This window comes from Seriola aureovittata, chromosome 13 (assembly GCF_021018895.1).
Source record: "Seriola aureovittata isolate HTS-2021-v1 ecotype China chromosome 13, ASM2101889v1, whole genome shotgun sequence".
Classification (NCBI taxonomy): Eukaryota; Metazoa; Chordata; class Actinopteri; order Carangiformes; family Carangidae; genus Seriola; species Seriola aureovittata.
In genome coordinates, this window is record NC_079376.1 from 11,981,607 (window position 1) to 12,005,385 (window position 23,779).

The following is a 23,779-nucleotide window of genomic DNA, read 5'->3' on the forward strand; positions in this document are numbered from 1 at the left end:
AATGAGCCAGTTTGGAGCAGAGCTGTGGGATCAATAAGATAAATTCAGTGAGTAAATGTAAATAGTATGCAATACTTCGAATGATTGCATCTCCAGCTAAACTTTTCCTATAAATCTATGATCCAAAACACAAGAGCACTTGAATTTCTAAAAAATAACTGGTTACAAAGCTAAAGAAGTCTACAACACTGAATATAGAAACATCAAGTCATCGAGTCTCCTTTTTCATCATCATTTCTCTCTCTTGTTGGGAATAAATGAATACCACCACCACAAACTGCAGGACCTCATGGAATAGTGAGTTATTGACCAGCTGACCACAGAGGTTATTCCTCAATAAATCAGTCTTATGATAGGTGTATATTTCCATTTCCCTCCCTCATCATTGCTTGGTGGTGCTGGGGCTTGAACTCAGGGCTCATGCACCGTAACAACTTAATAACCTGCCACTGGCAATCATAAAATGCCAAAATAAACCATTGTAGGCGTCTTTAGGCGGCTGCATTTGAGTCTTGTTGATGTAATTGAAACACATACTCACTAAGCCTCTAGCAGTGATTGTCCAGTCAAGGACGCTTGGTGTATAAAAGAGTTTGGTGTCTTTACCATTTCCAAACCCCAAAAAAACAGTCTCTACAGCTGTAAATGTTAACATTTTCAACTAATTAGCTTACTGCAGAAATCTAATGGAGTGTTGTTTCAAGGGCCATTGAGCATTTTATTAGATAAGTACATTTTGTCATTAAAAAAAAAATGCTCCATTCACAACTGGATCATCCATTGTGTAGAATGATATATAGTGTCCATGATGCTATCAGAGTTTAGGCCAATATTAGCATCTCTATCCTGCTCTTTATTGCATTTGGGAAAGTTTTCACAGCAGCAGCAGCAGCAGCCCAACTCTTTTTGCAAAATAGTGAGACATCAATTAATCTAATCTTAAAAGAAATTTAGTCATTTTCTCCTTATGTTAAAAGAGAAACATGTTTGAAAATATGAATAATCTCCTAATCTCTGTCCTGCTTGTCCAAGATAAGCAGCCAAATAGTGTCATGTTAGAATGAAAACACAATCTGATCTTACATATTTCCTGTCACATACTAGGACTACTACTGTCTCCATATTTCCATGTCTGCTATATGGGTTGTCAGCTATTAAGAATGCTAACTTTTTTACCTGGGATGTGTAAAGTAGCTTTAGCCTCAGTCCTTTAATACTATACCATGTATGTACCTGTCACTGAATATTTGAGCCTTTTACAAACTTTGAGTTATTAAATTAATCAGCGGGAAACGGTAAAAAGTAAGCAGTGGACAGTTCATTGAATTTTGGCATTAGGATTTGCGTAATGTTAGTTAGCTACAGCTGGTAAAAACAATTAGCAGCAGCTGTGTTGTCGACCAAATCCACAATGGTCAGCTAGTTGCAAAGCTGCTTCTGTCTACTGAGTGAAATCAAGGACCCTATTGTTTCAGAAATGACTGCACACTGTGAGTGGTAAATCTGCCATCGCTGTCATTGTACACTGCATTATGTGTCATGCCATACAGTCTGTGTACCATGCTAACACGGCTTGACCGGTGTAGCAACAGTAACAATGGGGGACGTCACTTAGCGAACGGTCAGTTTACCATGACACCTATCTTCTCTAAACATCTCCGACTATAACTGGGGTGCGAACATTTTGATAAAGTCCATATATGTGGCTTCTAAAACTCACTGTGTTCGGTCCTTAAGAGCCAAGTAAGCATAAATACAGACAGGGGTTGCCAGCAGCATAACTTTTATCAGTCCCCACAGAGTTGCAGGGTAGCAGTTCAACAACAAAACTGGAATGAATGTTTTGTTGCCTGCTGCCATTTCTAAAAGCACCATTATTTATTATTTTTAATCTCCCTTCAACACTGGCTCAGGAAACAATGGCAGTATCTGGAAACTCTGATAATACGGTTGCTATAGCCATTTTCTTATCTGCAAGTCACAGAGGGAGGGAGAGAGAAAGAAGACAGAAATAGTTGCTGAATTGGTAAGGAAGTGCAGTTGCATAGAATCCATCCTCACATGCACACACACAAACACAAACCTCCCTGTAGTGTATATGAAGTACCCTCACTGTATCATAACACCTCCTCCAGGGGGATAAACAGCAGATCTTAGTGCCTCAGGTGTTGTTTGGCAAGGTAAACACTATCCACATGAAGGAACAAATCTTAAATCCTTAGAGAACTTCATGATAGGCTCACTGCTGTTTCTACACTGCCAGAGAAACTCAAAACAGCAAAAAGATATGTAAATCAAACACACTTTCCTCTCTTCAGAGTTCCCTCATAAGTATTAAGAGGAGTCTATAGTCTGGATCGAAACACAAGTAAACCCTGTTTACCTGAAATACTTTCCCCAAGTGTTACAACTTGTCATAATGATCACACAATGCACACTACTGGCTGTACAACAAATGGTTGCTGTAATGCTGCAAACTGTAACCTACTTCAGGCAGACAGTTTCTGCCTATCACTCTGCCCGTACACGTTTTCTCTTTTCATGAGAATGGATCACACAGCAGCTGACTCCAGTTTAATTCATTAAAAAAAAAAAAAAACTTAATGCAAAACCTACAAAAGGTCACCAACAGCCAGCATCTGTTTTAGATCTACAACGAGGAGCCCTTATGGTGCCTGCAGGTTGATTTACTAGTAATGAGCCACAGGAGGTGAGCGAGGAAGAGCTACAGCCTGCCACATATACTATTCACAGTGACCAAATGAGGGCATTAAACTTTAATGGCAACAGTGCCATCTCTCCTGAAGTCTTCTATTGAATGAACAGCAGACAGAGACACAAGCTCTTTATCTACTGTAAACAATAAACCTTCATATTACAGCTTAGAAAATAACTCTTTAAGTGTTATTTTTGTTGTTTTGGCCGTTATTTCTCTGACATTGTACTAACAAAAGCAATTGCTGAGATTTAGAAACATGGTGACATTGCTGCAACGAAATACGACATAGTAAAAGACTAGAGCAGTCTGTCAATCAAACAGGCTGTAAATAAGTAAACTGTCTGGCCAGGTTATCGAAACCTATTTCAACAAGTCTTTCAACAAGTCCTACAAGTTGCCTCTTCCCTTTCCTGTTGAGAGTTAGATGAAAAGATTGATACCGTTACCAGTACCGATGTCCGTACTGTAATTATAAGGCCGATTAGCATAGCTCAACATAGAGTCCGGAAATGGGGAAACAATTATCCCAGCTTTGTTCAAAGGTAACAATCCACGATCCACCTATTATAACCTTTAAAACTCCAAAATTAACATGCTAATTCTCATTTGTGCAACAACAAAAAAAACAAACATGTATGGAAAGTTGCAAGGTTACATGCAGAGACCGGCCAAGATCCCTGGCACATCCCCTGTTTTTTCATCCCCGTATTTACACTTCCTATTTCCCATAATGTCAAACTACTGCTTCAAAGTTTGGTTAGGTTGAGGCACAAAAGCTTCTACTTCAGGTTAGAGAAATGTGATCAAGTTTGAAAGGAACCAATGACTGCTCTTGACAGACAGCCATCTGTCATAATCTGCATGGCCACAAGTGGTCCTTGACAAAGTCATTGTCTAACCATCAGCTAATTATTTACACCAAAAGTGATCACACCCATAACGCTGGGAATACTGGGTGATTGCACACGATACCGAGAAGTTACATCAGATATGAACTGGGATCTCTGTCTATTCAGCCGTGATGGATGTTTACAATAAGCAGATTAGGTAATTATTTTACCATTTTTATATTTGTTTTCTCCTCCAAATAATTTTGGCTAACCTGGTGGACTGTATGATTATCTGACTAACCATATTTCTCGGAATACTTCACTTATTTCTAGTGATGTTGCATTCCCAGACCTTAGCAATGAACATGACAAATACAATGTTAATGTTACTGATATGAATAGTGGCCAAAACTACAAAAGTAAGGTCCAAATTTAAATAAATCAAAAGCCAAAAGTGACCAAACATAAGCAGAGGTGATAATTAGTAACATTATATGAAAAAACCAAAAACCTTTCCCTTGGTATGATATACCACAGAGGATGAAGCTTTGCTTGAGAGCCATGTGTTGTGTATTTCCTCTGATGCAAGACTCCAGAAATACAACAGTCTCTTGTGCATGCTCCACTACCAGCGGCCAGAAAAACAGCTCTGTGGATTAAGTCACCAGAGCAATGATGATGACTAGTCAACACAATTTCCTGCCTGAAGACAAGAACTGCAACTGAGAAGCGATCCCAACACTGTTTATCTCTCCTTTAATTTCTATCTACATATCAAAAGAGACTCAACCTGAAGTGGTTAAGGAGGACAAACTTGTTGGCCTTGAAACTAATAAAAACTTAAGAAGCACTCCAACTTCTTACAATAAATGCCTGATGTGTTATTATTACTTGAGCCACTAAAACATATGAGGTTGAATTAAAATATCCAAAAATGTCACTGAGAACATCTGCAGTGTCTGACTTTGGTTATGATGATAGTATAAATCAGGAACTCGATGTACTGCAATACACAGAAATATCAGACCTGACCATGTTGTTCCAGGTGATGTCAAACAGAGTTCAGGGCCAAACAGCCAATCTGTTTGAATTCACTGACTTTTTAACCATAACACTTTCGTTTCCCAACACAAAACGCTCCTGGGGATAAATTAACTGATAATGAATAGTTTCCCCTGCTGCGCTATGACTCATCCAACTCCCTCCAGCTCCTTCATGTATCCTTGGCCCTTTAAACGGCACGTCAGTCATAGCAATGAGAGTTGTTTTATTTGTGTGAGTAAAGCTTGTGTGTGTGTGTGTGTGTACAACACGCCTCAGAGGAAACAGCAAGCGTTCAATCAATTTTAACAATTTGTAGGCAGATTTCACACTGTTCCTGATCAGATCAGATCACACCAGGGGGCCACAGCCAGAGTCACCACAGGGGCTCTTTCCCGCATCAAGCTGTGGCGTGTGCGCGTGTTGTGCAATTCAGGGCTAGTATGTTTCAGTCTCTGTCCTTTTGTGTATGTGTGGATTGTTAGTAATGCTAGAAGTTCATTTACCTAAAAGACAAACCCCTGATTAGTGGTTCCATTTCTGCAGCTGATGTTTCCCAGTGAGTCAATCAAATCTCACCAAACTAAAAGTGCGACATGAAAAACATTTTCAGTGGAAGAGCTTCATGCAGCAGTCCGAGCTAAACGCTAAGTTTGCTTTAGGCGACGTACTGCACCTTTAAACAAGGAGCGAATCGCAGCCCCATCCGTAACTGTCTCCTGCCAAACCATACAGCGTGTTTCTGCCAGCTTGCAGCTCCTCACAGTCCAATTTAAACTGACTTTGTTAAGCTGCATAGTGCAATATATCTTTACATTGTCTGGATCGCCATCTGTCACAACACACCATAAGCTTCTGGTAGGTGCTGGGACCGGCCTTGGAGACTACACATTTTTAGAAAGCGTACAGTACTAACAGAGGGCATGGAGTTTGGAAGACACGCTTGTTTACTAAAGAGTGACAGTCTAACAAAAGTAGCTACAGTTGATTTATGAGAAGGCCAGGATCCACTGTTTTTTGATTTTGAACAATACTAGGAATGAAAAATCAAGCTTTATAATCTGTCTCTTGCAAGTCATCAAACTCTATATATCTACTCAATACTAAATTGCTGGAGTCCTCTAATCTATTCTTCTGCACTTTGTCAGTGTGAAATCCACTGAAGGTAAAGAGAATATGAAAAACACTGGTTAACCCAAAAGGTGACCGTACACTACCTGCCCAGCATGATACGGCGTCAAGTGAAGGTTTGTGGAGAGTTGATTTAAATTTCTTAAATCTTCATATTGATCAGATCTAGTCGACTAATTATTTAAACCAAAAAAAATAAAACAGATACACTCTACTTTGCAGAAGCCAGTTTTGTTGCATAAAGGTTTGGCCTCAGGTCAGGTTTGGGTTTGGCTATTTTCAAATGTAGTTTATTAATAAATTTATCTTTGTCCCTTTGAATTTGCCAGTCCCACATGTCAATACGTGTCACAGGTAGATACATGTGTGGGAAGAAAGAAAGAGACACTCCGTAGTGGATGAAATAAAGAAAAACAAAAGAGCATGTTGTTTCTGAAATTTGGCAGTACCAGTTGGGTTTAGTCGGGTTTTGGCCAGGTTCACGCCTCATTTTTAGCTCCGCTCAGCCTAGCCATATAATGATGGTGCAGTCGGTATAATATTGGCCATCAGCTAAAACACCAACTTCATCTTTGTTTTCTGTGCTGCTCAACAGTTCTGTCAGAGAAGCTTAACAATTAATGTTGAAGTATATAATCTACCAGAAATGTTTTGTGGAAAAACTGCATGCCCCAGAAAAATGAAAAACTTTCAACCAGAATTCTTTTTCAATTCAACATGCTTTTAAGGATTTCTCTGAGCTCTCTTTTTTTCCTGATTTATTCTGAAGAATTCAAAGAAGGCTGTGAGAATGAGCAGAGAATTACACAAGGGGCGGATTTGAAAGCTGGACAATTTAGGTACAGCTGAACAACTTACTTGCCCTGAATTTGACTTTTACTTTTACTAAAAACATAAATGAATAACACTGTGTTGTGAAAAGAGTCCTCTTTGCATTGTGTTACTTCCTTTATGGTTAAAGGATAAAAAGATTTTCAATGTCTACTGAGGATTGAAAAAGCAACAGAGTAGTAGAATACCTTCTGCACAACATCTTGGACAGTGTAATAGCCCTCACATTAATCAGGTCAAATGAAGTTCAAGTCAGCCATAATTCCAAAGATGTTTACTTTCTTATGAAGAAAAACAATTCCAGCCCACCTAAATTTAATAGCCTTTTTTGCCAGGGGCACGAGTGTGCAATCTCTTTAAAATTTGACTCTTATTCTTCACGACAGTTTCCTGGTATGTGAAATTAATAAACCTGATAAAGATTTTATGTTTTATACTGCTGTAAGCCTTGACTACATGTCTTCTCTGTCTCTCTTTCTGTCTGTTTCCTGACATAAGTAGACAATATTATGGCTCGAGAGCTAGACAGTGTTGCAGGCTAGCAGTTCATTGTGCCCTTCACCCCTTCATAACCCGTCAAACAAGCAACAATAGTCTGACAGTGAGAGAGAGAGAAAAGAGAGAGGCAGTGTACTGAACGGATGATTCACCCAATTTATACGTTTGTGTGTTAAGACCACAGCCTGAGTTAAGATTTCTCAATTTCTCCATCTTGAGTTCAGTCCTCGCTGAGGTTGCCACGACAACACAGTCGTGACATACCTGTGCTCCCAGCCTGGCGGAGGACCAGAAGTAATCGCCTCGCAGTCTGTTAAGATACAACACTGTGTAGGGAGAGAAGTATTTTAAAACTTTAAACTGTAAAGCAACTGTTTCTGCTGATGTACTTAGTATTTCAATTCATTTTTTATGATTCATTCTGCATATGGCAAATGGTTTAGTAAATATATGGTACTATAGTTTAGAGTAAAGGCAGTATTCTAGGTTTTGAACATGCTAGTGGCTAAGTTTGGAGATGGCAACGTTGGTCTGTCAGTCAGTCCACCACTATGGTGATAAATCATATATAACAACTACTAGATGTATTGCTGTGAAAGTTTGTACAGACATTCATGAACCAATATATCTTTGGTGAACTTTTCATATAGCCACATCACCAGGTCACAACTTTAATTTGTCTGGTATTTTGTTTTATGACAAAATACCTGCAAAAATAATGACATTCCCATCAGCCCCAGATCTACTTTCTGTTTTTTGAGCTAATTAGCCAGTGCTAAGATGGAGAACAAGGTAAACATTATGCCTGCTAAGGATCAACATGTTAGCATTGTCATTATGATCATGGTGGGACACTGCTGTTAGCATTTGTTCACAGAGCTGCTAGCATGGCTGTAGACTCCAAGTTTTGTTTTAAGCTACTTATCTACTATGCATCTATTCTTATACTTCTGCTGCTTTCCCAATTCAATTTCTTTGTGCAGGGTCAAACAGCAAATCAACCCACATCACACTTTTACAAAAACAATTAAGTGCATACATCCATTTATAGAGTTATAGAAAATAATTGCTTCTTCCACAGACAGAAAATAACCAGCGTCTGAATTTGAATTGAGAAATTATAGTTTATAAGATACCATTCCTCCTCTAGAGCACAGTGTGTGTTGTACAGTAGCTCGGCTCAGCACTGCAGAGCACACAGAGGTACAAAAGGCCATGACGACCAAATTTCGTCTTTGCAGAAAGAATCCTGTGCTTTTCATTTTTGAGCTTTTTCTCTTTATCATCGCAGCCCAGCTTGGACATCTGGAAGTCCAGCATGCTTTACATTGCAGGAGGGGACCAGGGCTTGGTGAGAGTGTGTGCATGTAGGCTGAACATATGGCAGCATGGCATGGCCCTCCAGGGTGCAATGAGGTATTTATTGAGCTCTAAAGTGCTGCAATAGGTGCACAGTTTATTCAACATGTTTTAAGAGTGCAAGTGTTTGTTTGTATGTGTTTGACAAAAAGGCTCTTGTCTGTTGAAACAGCATGTTGTTTTTGTAGCCCGACAAGACAGAGGCTATATCAACAAATTATTATTGATGTAATAGGAGCAGTCTCTGAACCATGACACTGAACAAGAGAGACCAGTACTGAAGCTAATGCTTTAATGAGCTGCATGAACAAAGAAAAAATAATTCATCAGAGCTAAAATAGTCTGAATGGAAACAACGAGATCAACTTAAAACCTCGATTTTGAAGAGCTTTATTTTCTCTATTCTGTATGCGACATTAAAATGCCTCACATGCTTCTCTTTTGACATACAATACATCGAGTCTGTGTTTATATGACACTTGAGGTCTTCTGTATGTGCGCTCCAGAGGCTTATGTTGCTCAGCTGACCCTGTCCTGTTGCCTTTGACGGAGCTGTATAAATGCTGTGTGGCAGACAGGCGTATCTCCAATGGTCCTGGGAGTGATGAGGGTGGCGAGGTGGGAAGTCAAAGAGAGAGGGAGTTTTAAGACTTAGACATGTGATTCACAGGGGTCTAAATCAGAGAATACAGATACATGTGCACACTCAAAGACAAAGCCAACCCCCTTGAGTATGCTCCAAGGCAGAGCCCTCATCAGCTACCTCCACATGCTACAGTAGTCCACCCTCACAAATGGCTCCTGCATAAAGCTCTGATTTCACCGTCTTGGAAATAATTAGACAGAAGAATGAGGGAGCGGGGAGGTGGTAAACTGCTCGGGGCTAACCTGAAGGGAGCTTTCGCATAGCATCTGCTTTTGAATGCTACGTGCCTAGCTTAGGGAAAGACGAGAGATGAACAAACAAAGCCTCTTTAGGCATATTCCTCAAAGTAGGAGTGAAGCAGAGTGGGCTATGTCTCCCAGGGGCTGTTGCTGGAGGCAAAGCGGATCATGGGAAGATACAGCCGATGAAGGTAAGCTGAAACATTTGTAGAGACCTAATTAAAAGTCACAGAAAGTCAAGTGAAGCCAATACAACTTTTTTTTTCATGCATTTTTTAACGTATTGGCTGTTTGTGCTGCTTTAATCACTTTTCTGTCCTTGATTTTATCCAAAGATAATCCCAGAAGCTCTGAATATGATTTTATGCTCCCATATACACACACAGACACTTCCAATACACTTGGACTTGTGGAAACTCACTAAATTCTTCAACAAATTTCATTTTGGACAGTGAGAATGTTTTTCTTCTTTTTTTCTTTTTAGGACTTTTTTACTTTAGGGGCACAGCGTTCTTGTGCATGATGCTTTCCTTTTGGCGTCACCATTTCAGCTTCCAATTGTAGTTTGACAGTGATGTTTGTATTTTAGTCTTTGGAGAATTCAGCATTTTCCACTGTCTGACTGGCACCAGTGAACAGGCTCAGCAAATCACCTCATAAAGAGGATATTAATAATCTAAAAATAAATGAAGAATAGCAGTTACAGCGATCCAAAATACATGAAACTTTGAAGCAGAAAATTAGCACAAGATGGAAAATATGAGACTTACTATGAAGTTTCAATTATCTACTTTAATCAAAAACCCATAAATCTCATAAAAACTGAGACTTTTATCTGACTAATATTCTCTAAATGTGCCCATTTTCTCATGTACTGTTCATATTGTTCACACTGCATGTGAAGACCGGGAGTTTGAAAAGCTTTGTCAGCACATGATAATCTCAACTTTGTTGGCATCGATCTAATTTAGCTTACAAGTAAAGATCAAAACAGCTCTCGGTGATAAGCGTTGGCTTATTATCTATGACAAGAATCATTTCAGAAAACTGAGGAGGAGCAGTGCATGGTGTGCTGCTGGTGGATGGTGGAGCTGATGATTTGTTTGGACAGCCTTCAACACTCATTAATTCACATCTTTGGATCCATTTTAAGTATTTAACCATTAAAATAATCAAATATTTGTGCAGAGCTTTTGGTTGTATCACCAGGAAAACTTGATGATGAATTATGCATGAAAATGTAATACGATGAGTCGTTATGGTGTATTTTATTGACAAGGGATATTGAATAAATCTGAAATAGCACTGCCTGCCATTCCATACACAGTACAATTTTAAGCTTAACACACTGGGTATAATTATAGTGCCATCTTTCCCTCATGATACTTTATTTATTCCTTTTCCTTTTTTTTTTTTTTTTTTTTAAATAGTTGGATATTAATTTTACATTACATCTATTACTTCATCTTTGGACAATTAACAGTCAACACTTTAATGTGATGTGCGATATCCTTTTAAATCAGCCCAAAAAGGAGTTGGCTGAAGCTGAAGCTTATTATGCTTACTCTTCTACATTTGCCAAGACACAAAGTAAATTAGGTAAGTAAGTAAATTACAGGCTAACGTAACTCAAAAATGCTGAAAGGGTTAGCACACATTGTTCATTCCACATTGTTTTCCCCCACCAGATTAATTAAAGCTCTTTCCACTGTACAGGAAGTTTGAAACTCACTTCAAAGACCCAAAGTTTCCCTCTGGACAGCACCTTATCCGAAGTGCTGTTTGCTTTAATTATGTAACAGGAAGCGAGGATCATCTCCAAAATCAATGCTTCCTCACATGCTGAGAGTTAAGACTGGAGGTGAAAGCAATTAACTTCTAGATGTTCTGATCATGTTATGCAGATTATGAAGCCACCTAAAGGCACCATATGGAGGAAGACTTCATGATTTACTCGCTGCATCATAAAGTGATCACGTGCCTCTTCTCAACTCATTAAGTGAAAGACAACAATGTGAACCTCTTTCTCTCTTAGTCTATACAAGGTGAGGAGTTTGGTTTAATGAGAACAACTTTCTCTCTTGTGAAGCGCTTGTTCGGCCATAATTGCCTCTCTGTGGTATCATCCTACCCAGTGAATGAATATGAGAGTTAATTGAGGGCTGTGAAAACATTTGGCGCCCCAGGATTCTCACGCCAGTAAAATCCAAATGACAGCTGAATCAAATGAGCGAAAAATAAAAAATGCAAATTTACTTCAACTAAATCAGATAGTCCTGAGCAACCTCACCTCCTTTGCTGCAGAGATCACAGTGACAAAAAGCTTCAGTTTACTCACACACGCTGCAGAACATGTATTCATATTCTCCAGACATGCTGTACTGTTGATTGCACAACTACCCAACCCTTTTTGTCAAACCTCTCAGACTATGCAACACATGGACCGAACGGCACAGCAGCTACAAAGCAGCACTCGCAACAGTCATTATTTTCATAAGTGTGGCAAAGCAACTACACACACTTATCACAGAGCAGCTAAAAAAAACCAGGCATGCACTTCTCCTCCTCTCTCACCTTACCGTTTATACGCTTTTCGCCTCATTTTCAGCAGATAAGATCACAATATTCATGTGCCTGTGCATCCCCTCAGAGCGGCATGCATTTAGCAAAAGCCTCCTCTAATTCTGACTGGAGACAAGCTGGTAGGCAGAGAGAGAGAGACAAGGGGAGAGAGAGAGAGAGAGAAAGTGAGAGAGGGAGCTGAGAATTGAATGGAGCAGGAGGAGGTGTATGGGAAGAGGAGGGGTTATATGGGAGTGATGGAGAGGAGAAGAAGAAGAAAAAGAGAGAGAGGTGTGCTGGTGGTGTCACAGCCGGGGAGGAGAATAGGTGAGAGTGAAAGTGGCTAACCTTGTGTCATGCTGCATCTCTCCATCAGATTCCTGGTAGGAAGACAAGAAGAGAGGGTGAAATGATTAGATTTATTTATCAAGCAGATTTATCTGGCGCCGCTGCTGCCACTGCATGCTGTGGAGTGCCTCTTATCTGGTGTTCAACGAGCTCTCAGAGTGGCTATGTCTCGGCAAACAAATATATCCATTATTTCTCACTCTCTGCACACATATCAGTATTGAGAACATTAAGTAAAGGAAGGAGGAGGGAGAGAGACAGAGGAAGAAATGACAGATTAGCAGTGCTAAAGAAAAATGCTGTGTGCTGCAGAAATGCAGAGAAAGTGCCCAAGGCTCACATACTGTAGTTGTTGAAATGAGAGAAGAGAAACAGAAAAGATGAATGGCAGAACATGGAAAGTTCTGGAAGGGAAAGTAAGAGGGTAAACAAAGTAAAATGTCTGAAAATCTATTTAAAAGAATATCTTCACTTTTTGGTAACCACCAGCAGGTTAGCTTACTATAGCATAAAGAGTGGAAACTGCTAACGTGGCTCTGTCCAAAGATAAGAAACTCTGCCTAGCAGCACCACAAAAGCTCACTAATGTTTCATGTCCTTCATTAAATCCATACAAAAACTGAATTATAAAAAATTACACAATGCATTTTACATATTTTAGGGTTTCTGAGTGGCAGCTAGCTGTTTCCCCGTTTCCAGTCTTGTTAATGCTAATCTGCGAACCACGCTAATCTAAAACAACTGGCTTTGTGATAGCTTCATATTTATCATACAGACACAATAGTGGTATCAATCCTCTCATCTAAGTCATAGCAAGAAAGCAAATAAACATGTTCCCCAAAATATCGACATACAACATGATTTAAAAAAAAAAACATCAGACGAGATGGAGGTGACACCTCACTCCTGCTCCATCACGCTTATCACTTATATGTGTAAAACTCGAATAGAGATGAATTAGAGAACAGGGCCTTGTTTGCATACATTTGTTTGTAGCACATGCATTATGTATGACGTGGATCTCACATGCACTTTTACCATTTACATTTTTCACTTAGGCTTAATTCTTTGGTGCAGAACCAATTACTCAGTGCAGTCCCTGGAGTCCAGAGCTGACATGGCAGAGCATATGTGCACTCAAGGTCCACAATAAAAAAAAAAAAAAATAATAAATTGACTTTACTAACACTACAGTGATAAAACCCTCTTGAATTTCTGCTCATGATCATGAAGAGGTCAGGAAGTCAGATATTACTTCTGTGTATGTGTGTACGTATGTGTGCTGCAGGTGTTTGCGTGCTCCATGTTGCATGCGGCTTTGGCCAGCTTCAGGACTTATAATTTGAGGATTCAGCGAGGTGTAATGAATGCCACAGGTATACCGCTTCAACATGCGGTTTGCGAGAGTGTAGTGCAGTGTTTGTCAGCATGTGTAAGCTGTGCTTCGCGGTGTTGTGTGGTTTGCGTGGGTGTTACAAACAGTTCGAGTGATACAGCAGGATGACTCATACTGCTACTGAATGAGACAACGCTCAGTAATCCCCTCTGTCCATCCCTCCATCCCAGCATCCCTCTGTGTGGGGAGGGCAAGCCTAGAGAGAGGGAGGAGGAGGAGGAGGAGTGGATAGGCATTCCTGGAAGGCAACACTGAATGATAATCTGTAGCTGCAGCTACTACGGATATGCATTCATTCAGTGAAAAGTGTAAAATGTTGGCCTTTATTTTGGTATTGCTATAACAGGGGAGGGTAACCCACAACCATCAACTGGTCTCAGATAGTTCACGTCAGTAATGGTTATAAATACCACAATATAACATCTTCATATTCTTAACAATGATAAGAATAAGATGGTAAACACAAATAAAATAATAATTCAAATTAATCATTAAAGAGCAACTCAGCAGCAGGTAAAAATCTTGTTTTTGCTGACCTCCACTGGTTTCACTTCCCACCTTGCTATGGTGACGTAGAAGTGTCCTCCTGGATGGCTAAGTACCCTGTGACATCACTGTTGGGTGTGGTTACAGGTGCGATGGAGTACACTCGGGACCACACCCATCAGTCACACTGGGCATGTTCAGAGGTGCAACAGATGTGAAACCTTCAACTAGAGGGAACAGTGAAACTCAGCTTTTCAGCCTATTTTTGGCCACCATTATGAAACACTTGTAGTCTTGTGGCATTAAGTATGTGATGCAGATGACAAAAAACTGTTGCAGCCATGGCTTACAGATAATGCAGGAAGAAAGCATTTGATCGATAGTTAAGTCTTGCCATGAATTTAAAATGTATTTTTTATTTTTAACTGCATTGTAAATACACACACTAGCCGCTCTTTTGTCTGACAGTAGCTGCTGAAGGTTTGTTTGCTGCCAACAGTGGTTGTGACATTTTAAACAAAACTCTGGTACTTATGCAGCTCCTACAGTAGCGTTACCATCAGTAACCACCTATGTTGCCAAATCAATCGGGACTGAAACGTAAAAGATTATAACTCTTCATCATGTCATAGGGCATTTTGTTTATATTTGAAGTGAAAAGATGTAAGTACAACTCCTGCAGCAAACAGACAAATAAATCGGCACATGTTAACACACTGTTACTTTATTTATCATTTATTTAATTCACTTAAAAAATAGAAAGAAATAAACAGCGCCATGTGAAAAAGCTTGGGCACCCTTCTACTGGCTATAAAAAGTGTTTGCAAGCTGTGATATCTGCAAACAAGGGTGTTACTAAGTACTGACTTATTGGCACAATGCCACAATTAATGTTCAACTTTTTTCTCTTTGTTTTAGTTGCTGCAGATTTTGTATTTATCTATTTTCACTGCAGAAATGAACAAAAATATCACATTTTTCCAAATATTTGCACACAGCTGTGCTTTATATGTTCAAAAAAAGTGGGCCTTTGACCTCAATGAAATATTGCTATTGAAAATTTGCCCTTGTCCTCCAGTTTGCCTGCACACACACTGAGTGCAAAGGACAGTTTTTGCATTTTTGCTTTCCATCCTTCCCTCCTTGAAAGAATCACATTGCTTGTCCATTGAATGACCCACTCTCAACCCACTAACTGTGTGAAAAGCTGCCATACAGCAGTTTTGTGTCTTGATACCAAATGTATTCCTTTCACTGCATACACCCGTTCCTCAGCTGAACAGTTGCTAGGGAGCTGCCATCGAATGAATAAATTCTAATCAGGGTGCTACATCCCAAACATCTCCCTGCTTCCTCACTGCTGGACATTGGTCAAGGTCCACCCATTACGCAGCAGAACATCAGTACAACTATGGAACATGGTGTGAGAAGGCATAATACTAAGTGGCATTTCTAAGCCTGAGGCTCAAAAGCACAAAAAAAAAGATGGAGGAAAGAGTTTAAATTATTAATATATTAGCCACCTTCACACAGGCAGCCAGGCAGCATAGTGAAATTTGTTTGAATTCCCATCCTCTCTCTTTACTCTAGGCTCTGAGTAAATAAACAGTAAATAAGGGTGGATGTATTTTTAATATCGCGTGCCAAAGGGACCAATACTTTCTCTTTGCTATCTCTCTGTTGGATGTTTACAGGGCAGAAAGATGCTAATGCATTTAAATGAGACGTAATATAGACCTTTACCGTAGCACTCCTTTGAGAACATCCTGGCTGTGAAAGTGCAAATCTAGTGAGAAAAGATTAATTCAAACTGCAGGTCATGCTTTGATTTTGTGTTTGAATAGAGCGAGGATATGCTCTGCACATGCACTACATTCCTGTGCATGTACAGCACAAGATAAATTCAGATTCCCCATTCACATCACGTTAATGAATAATCATGTTGGCAGATTTTTATTTCGTATGGCAAGTGGGTGATGTGTCAGATGCAATTAAGCAAAACACCAAACATAAATGATTCACCTCTAATAAGTCTGAGAAGAGTAATATTGAACTAACAAGGAGGAACGTGATGCAATACATTATATCAAAGCCTTGAATAAAGACGGAGTGAAATCATCACAGGCTTGTGTAATCTTATTCAATTTGCTCAAGATTTTCAGCAATCTACATCTACTCTTACTGCACTATGAGGAAACATGACACACAGCTGCGCGGAGAGTGTATGTTTCTCTCTGTAAGAATTTCTTAGAATTATACTCACAATAACTCATAATGAAGTAACTGTGCACGACATAATAAGTGCATATAATGTAATAAAATCTCAGCTGGCTGGAGATGTGGTGTGTATCTGCAGTCCTCAGCTCGATCCTGGGTGTTGAAGGTTTTAAGTCAAACTGCAGTAAGAGCCTGCAGTTCCTCTCTAACCTGTACACTGTTTAAACTGTGGTTGAAACATCCACATGCAGATTTAGACCAACTTCTAACCTTTATCAAGACACTAAACTAATTTTAGAAAAAATCCCTATCAAACTTCAAGCAAATACTTTTTTTATGTAGAGTAATTAAACTGACACCATATTCACTACTACTTTGAGCAAGTGCGTGGTCATAAGGTCGAAGAAAGCCTTCATGTTCCTGGCCAAAAACTCTTTGCTGTCACGTCAAGAGCAGCGGCTGGCACACTTTAGATATAGAGGCAGATGGTATGGTTTACACTCTTCCACTGCCAGTATAGGTGTTGAGAGAAAGGCAGTGGGATGCAGCATCACCTAGGTTAGTCTCCAAATATTCACACTTTCTACCAAAGAAATTGTTCTTCTAAAATTTGTTGACAGGGTGTTGTGTAACCCAGAAGGCTATCCCCAGGAATTCCATTCACACTGGACAATTCTGCACCTCATGATTTACATCCAGTGCCAATGTTCGCTGCCACCGCAGGGAGTGGTATGCCTTTTTTATGTAGTGAGGCAGAAAGTAAAAATAAAGTGAAAGTGTGGAGGTCATGCTGGTGGATGTGTAATGACACATTCACAGTCCTGCAATTGATGTTTATACTTAAAAAAAAACCTGTACCCAAAGATTCTAGTTGCCCTTAAACATATAGGCTTGCGTTATTACCATATACAGATATTGTTAGAAGGAGGAAAGGCTAACATTTTGTTAAAAGGCTAAAATGATCCTGTTAATTCTTATCCAGCTAATTTGATCCTTTGGACATAGTTTGAGGATTAATTTTTTTCAAATTACGGATGAAGCTATCTTGCTTTAAATAAATGAAAAATAAGAGGACAGCTGAAACCATGATCATCCTTCATACGACTGGCCGAGTGCTGATCATAAATCTGCTAAGAAAATAAAACCTTTAAAATCTCCTCAAAAGCATCTTTAATTGCCTAATCTGTAATTGCTGCACTTAATCTTTTCATAATTTGTTCAAATGACAAATTTTCATTTTAACTATGAATGAAATGCCATGTTCTGGCTCCATTTCTCTTTTAATAGTCACAACATTTTACCTGAGTTAATGTCTTTTTGCTCACAGTATCTTAAAATCTGGATTGGTTCATTTTTTTTTTTTTACAGTTTTTTTTTTTTTGTTCATTTATTAAGTTTGTGTGTTTCACCTTAAAACTCTCGGTTGTGATACAGCTAACTGTCAATAAGCCTGAACTTTTGCAGGTTTGGATTCAAGGACTTGTTGCTTACAAGTTCAGTTAAAACTTAAACCGGCTTCAAATAACTACAAACTGTTTTTTTTAAGAAATGTTGCTGTCAAACTTTTATATGTGCTTTTCAATTGTTATGAGCAGTTCAGATGAAATTCCATTCAATTCAAATTGTCCTGGGGAGTCACCACAATACAACCAAAACGTCACTGCTCTACCACCAGATGTATGTGAGAAAATATGCATTCTGTACATTTTAATTATTGGGGTACTCACAATGATATTGACAGGTCTGGGCAGTGAGGTAGACCTGTAGGACATTCTTGGAAATCCCTCTGGCCAACTGAAGACAGGGCAGGGGTTACTCCATCCACTGGAAGCTGATGGAGGAGGAGGGGGCTCATAACTGGTAAGTACCACTTTCTTCTCTTTCTCTCTCCCTCTTTCCTTCCTTCTGTCATTCTCCCAGCAGGGCTTTTCTCTCCCTTTATCCCTTTCCTTTCCTTTCTCACCGCCTCCGTCTCTCTCCCAGGGGCTTTCTTTTCTCTTCTCCCTCTCCTTCACTTTCTCCATCCCAAAACCTCCATTTCTCTCCCATTGGATCCTGCTTTCTCTCTCCTCTCCTCTCTCCATACCCTTCTCCAGTCCTTTCTCATTCCTCTCTTTCCCCAGGGTGCCATTAGCCACCAGTTCATCAAGTCGCCTCACTCTGTCAATGTCTGTCTCTAAATAAAGTCTTCCAGTGGAGGGCTGCGCCTGGATCTTAGTACATTGCTCCAGATCGTGTTCTTGGTATGAGTGACTTTCCCCTTTAACTTTCCTCAACACATCCCCGGGCTCCAAGATCTTACAGCTGGGTAGTGTCTTGCTCCACTGGTGGATAGAAGTGGTAATGTCCTTTGAATCATACTCCTTGATGGTCTGCAGGTTTGCACTGGTTGGGCTGTACCACAGGTTTGTTGCTGATGCAGATAGAGGTGGTGGTGGTGGGTTTATTGGTGTTGAATGTAGAGTACTTGCTGGAGGTGGATGGGATGGGGTTGATGGTGGTGGTGGTGGAGGAGACGGGTGGCGATGTCGGAGGGTGGACTGTTGCTGAGGAGGACCACCGTTAATTTTGACCACCCTGCAGGTCACCTCATTCAGAAACTGTGAGAACTTGCGCCTGTCCTCAGTCTTCTCGTCTCGCTGGTGGCATGAGACTGCAGAAACGTTTTTACTCGGGCACGGTGAGGAAACACTCTGAGTTCCTGCGTCTTTCCTAAGTACTGTGGAAGCCCTTTCAGGAGCAGAATCTTCTTTGCTTTCAGTTTTAGCAGCAGGGCGTGAGAAGATAAGATTTTGGTAAATGATTTCAGGCTCAGCTATCGCAGTACCAGACGCCTGGTCAGTGGTGCAAGGCTTTCCACCTGATTCCCCTGATGCCTCAGTGCTATCTTGCTTAACAGGAGTCCGTAGCATGCAGGTGGCCCCTGAGCTCCAGCTATTTGTGTCCCAACTGCCATCATCATCACTAGAGCTGCCATTGCCGCTCTGCAGGCTAGGGCTGGTACTCCGCTCACTCGGGCTGGGGCTTGAGTTGTCCAGGCTGCCCAGCGACCGCCTCTTCAGCCGAGAAACTGCTCCACTCAGGTTGGGTAAAGAGCCCTGGAAACTGGCCAGAGATCCTTGGAGACTTGATAATGATCCTTGGAGGCAGGGAATAGATCCCTGAAGGCTAGAAAGGGAACCTTTGGGGTTTGGACTGGTAGAGTTGTGGAGACTGGAAAGAGAGCCTTTGAGTAGAGGAGAGGATTGGCGGCGCAGTGGAGGGTCTTCTTCTTGGTCACTGTATGGTCCAGAGAAAACAGGGCAAGACGCGGTGGAAGAACAGGAGCCACGATCCTGCCGAGTTGAGGATGTTCTGGATCTTGGTTGGCGTCGCAGAGTAGCCATGTCAATCGCCTTCTTTCCCCTACTTCGCACAGTCTTTGGTGATCCTTTCTGTACAGACTCGAGCCTGAGACCATCGTTTGAAATGGACACACACAAGTGGACCATGTCAGGCTAAGTAGAACTGATTTCCAATGCTTTTTCTGTCCTCTGGCTTTGCCCAATCTCAATTGTCTGCCCTAGTTGTCCAGGCCACCAACAGTGCACCCGAGCTGTTGCAGTGTGACACACTTTCACTGCTCCAGCTCAGTATACAATGAGATCCCAAAGAGGTTAGAGTCTGATAGTCATTTGGACATCAACCAACCTACTTTCATTACCATTCATATGCTGAGCTGTCAATTCTATTTCTTCCTTTTTAAAATAGCATTATAGATCAACAGCTGCATGACCAATGCTTTGTCTGTGGGCATCATCTCTAATGAATTTGTGTATCGACACAGATGGTGTTGGAAAGCAGCTGGATATCCAGGTCAGAGATATTGACCACAGCTACCACGTGGAATCTGCTTTGTGAGCAGCAGGCAAGCAAAGTGGCCACAGATCGATTGGTTACACATGGTATTTTTAGTTGTTTGTTGTTGTGTTTATTATGCTGGGGTGCACAAATGAACATGTAAAACTATGTTCATTAACTTTAACATGCCCATAGGGACACACTATTAATTTGTCACTCCCACAGTCTGTTTCATCTCAAGATAGAACATCTCTATGGAGGTGGTGTGGTGCAGAGACAGCATCTGGTTCCTCATGCTTGGATGAAAAGGAGCCTCCTCAGCAGATGTTACCTTGCCCAGACACCTGGCCTTTAAAGATGCCACTCCTATCAGAGGTGTCAGCTCTTCGGGTGAAAGGACAATACAGGTTGGTAGTACTTCAAAGTACTACAGTTTTTTCCATGAACATACTGTAACACTCACTGAAGTCTCGCACAACTGCTTTATTTGGTGTCTCATGACAACTAAATGGTTAACACTGAAAATGTATATATTGAAAAGAGAGTGTGTTTGTAGAGGATTTCTCAAACTAGTATATCAGTTTAGATCCAGGATGTAACCAGAAAAGAAGAGGGGAACAGAACAGAAGAAAATCAAAGACAATAATGGACAAATTAGGAACAGAACAAACAGATCCCCTGAATCTGTGGCTTTTCTGACGATGTTGTATGTGTACAATGTGACCACATGCAGGATTTGGAAGTAGGACATCAATAGCATCCTAAGCAGCCACAGAGCAACTAATTGCATTGTGGGTGCAAAGGTGAAACCTTGCCTCTATTAATAGACTCTTAATGGAAAGATCAGCATTAAAATTATTAAGTGCATAGTAAAGGGTCATTTTCACTAATCTGATTTTTATCCATTAAAACCAGTGAAGAGCTGCAGAATTCAAATAGGAAATTTCCACAGCTATAATTAGACTGAATGTCCATCTTGTTATCACTATTCATTCTTGTTTTATGTTGTTTTCTGTGAGAGGATGATTTGGAGTGCAGTTAACACAGAGGTTGTTTTAGTTGGTGATCAGGTATTTTACACAGAATAGCAACAGACTTTGAGATACATGTTGTTAAACCCACTATGTAGGCAATAGAATTTGATTTGAAAAATTCCTACTTTGACAATATTGGGTTGTTGACACATTGCTGCATGCCACTACCCCCACCAAACATGATCATGATATTCTACCAATAGTAACTTTAGATTAAAAAAAATGATTTGATGAAAAAAAATGTACAATAAAATGTCCCAATATAAGAAAATAAATCTTGAGAAGGAGTCAAAAATTCCACAGTGAACTATAAGAGATTACTGAAAAATCCATGATATCAAATGGAAATTTGACCTGTAGTGGTTGAGCTCTGCACCAAAATGACAGATGGACAGAACAACTGACCGATCATCACCATCCTGCTACTGGAGGTGCCAATAAATCTCTTGGATAATTCTTGAATTAACATCGTGGCTGTAGAAAAAGAAAACCAACAGTAAGAACATCAGTTTATTCTTTGCTCTGATTTCCATGTGTTTGTTCTAAGTGTCCCCGGGTATGATTTCTCGCACACTGTGCAGGACTGATTACAACACAAAGGAGGGTACTCAACCAAAGCAGGAAGAAGACTGGCTCGCTGTGAGTGAACAGTGTGAGGCTACTCTGCATGGCAGATGGCGGAACCATTGAAAAAATACCCCACCACTCTCAACAGCTGTACCCTCTTTAATAAAATGTAAAGAGGAGCATTTGAAGGAGGTGGAGGCATGCAGAGTGATGATGCAGAGACAGAGCCCGGGATAGACCAAAGTAAAAAATGGAGGGTGTTAACGTGTAGTAATAAATTTGGTCTTTCTCTGTTTCTATTGGACAACTGAATGATACAAAGTAAAGTTTCCAATTAGATACAAGTCCAGATCTGTTACTGTGACTCTGATGCTGTTAAACACAACCTCTGAAGGGATCTACTTGTCTCTAAGTAATCAAATTTAAAATTCTTCTGGTGGAAGTGTAGAATTGATTACAATTTACTTATAAGCCAAGAGGTAGTCATCCATCAGCAATATGCAGAGCAACTCTTCTGTAATAAATCTTGTCCCTACTTCCCTTCACACCCAACAGGCCAGTGTTATTTTGCCTCATGGTTATGAACACAAATTAAAAATCTGGAGAAAAGGTCAAGCTATGGACAAGTTAACTGACTTGTTTAAGATGGGAGGTTTTTTATTAATACATTATCTTGCCTTCAGTTATAGGATGGCAGTGCTGGTCCGTTGATCTACTTCTTTAGTCCAGGCTGAAATATCTCAACAACAATTGAATGGATTTTTTGGTACAGACATTCTGTTAGATATTACAGTTATAAAGAAAAACACGATTGTTTTTTAGGTTTTTGGCATCCTATAAATGACAATGAAAATGAAAAGAAGACATACTTTGTGATTTTGTGCTATATATGAATAAATAGAATTGACTTCACTTTGCTAACTCTTCACCACTCTGTATCTAGCGGGAAATTTGTGTCACGTTGGTTGGTATGTAACTACGGCTTCATTTTGAGGAGTTTGAACCAAAACGATGTCGTCTTTCTCTGCTGAAGAGAAGCTCCAGTTGTCAAAACTCAAATCAAGTTCAACAGGATAATAATAATTTAATCAGATGCAGAAACACAAGCATCCCCCAGCTCTTTGAATAATACACACTGGTTTTGCTAATAAGATCTCTGCCGACTCATCATATCCTCTGAGTGTGTCCCGATTCCCCAAAGCCTCCACAACTGAAACAAAAAGATCAGATGGCTCATTTCATCCCTTCAAGCAGCTGGGCTGCCTGATGAACGCTGAAAAGATCTGCTTTGACATCTTGCTAATGCTTTATATTTACCGTTTGAGAATCCTGCTAAGTAGTTGGTATTTGCTGTGCCTTATGTTTAGCCTTGTCGATTACAATACCATACATCAAACCTATTAAAATGTAAGACAAACAGGGTGATTAGTAGTTCATTCTGCCATTGAGCATGAGAATGGCATAGTGTTATCTACATGTATTTTGTGTCAGGAGTGTTTCCATATCCTCTGGAACTGTTTGCTCCGTTAGCTCCCACAAGGCAGTTTATTTTTCAGCTAAAATCAAGAGATGGCTATTTGTTGTGGTTTCATGTCTACTGTAGAGAGGCCTGCAGTAATCTGCATTAGAAGCCACTGTGAGCCATCCCCTGGCAAACATACTTAAGCCTGTGCACATTGATACTTGGGAGTCTGTCTGCTCAACACAGCATCTGACATTTTCCCCCAACTGCTGCAGAGGAAAAACAGCCGACTGTGAGCGAAGCAACACTCACCCATTTAATTTTAACGTCATTTTAGCCACCTCCATTCAGTACCCGCATGTTGTTTTATTCTCTTCTCATTAACGAGCACTCACACAAATGGCAGACCCCCGTTTTCCCCCGGTTGTCAACATTGATGTTGTCATGGAAACAGTGATTGTGATCCAAATGCATCTTTCTTTTTTTTTCTGTCCAGCTATGTGCCAGTGAGATCTGTATAGCTTTCACTCTAAATGCCAAGGCAATAAAACAGACACCTATAGGAAATGTCAG

The 23,779-nt window shown here is 40.2% G+C and overlaps 1 protein-coding gene across 1 annotated transcript in view; it reads right to left on the minus strand.

Moving 5' to 3' along the window:
* LOC130179881 (brain-enriched guanylate kinase-associated protein) overlaps positions 1 to 12,012 on the minus strand; it is a 54,626-nt gene extending 42,614 nt beyond the window's left edge. Inside the window, exon 1 of the mRNA XM_056392998.1 lies at positions 11,874 to 12,012. The gene's annotated coding sequence lies outside the window, so the exon portion shown is untranslated. The remainder of the gene's footprint in view (positions 1 to 11,873) is intronic.
* Between the last annotated feature and the right edge of the window lie 11,767 nt (positions 12,013 to 23,779).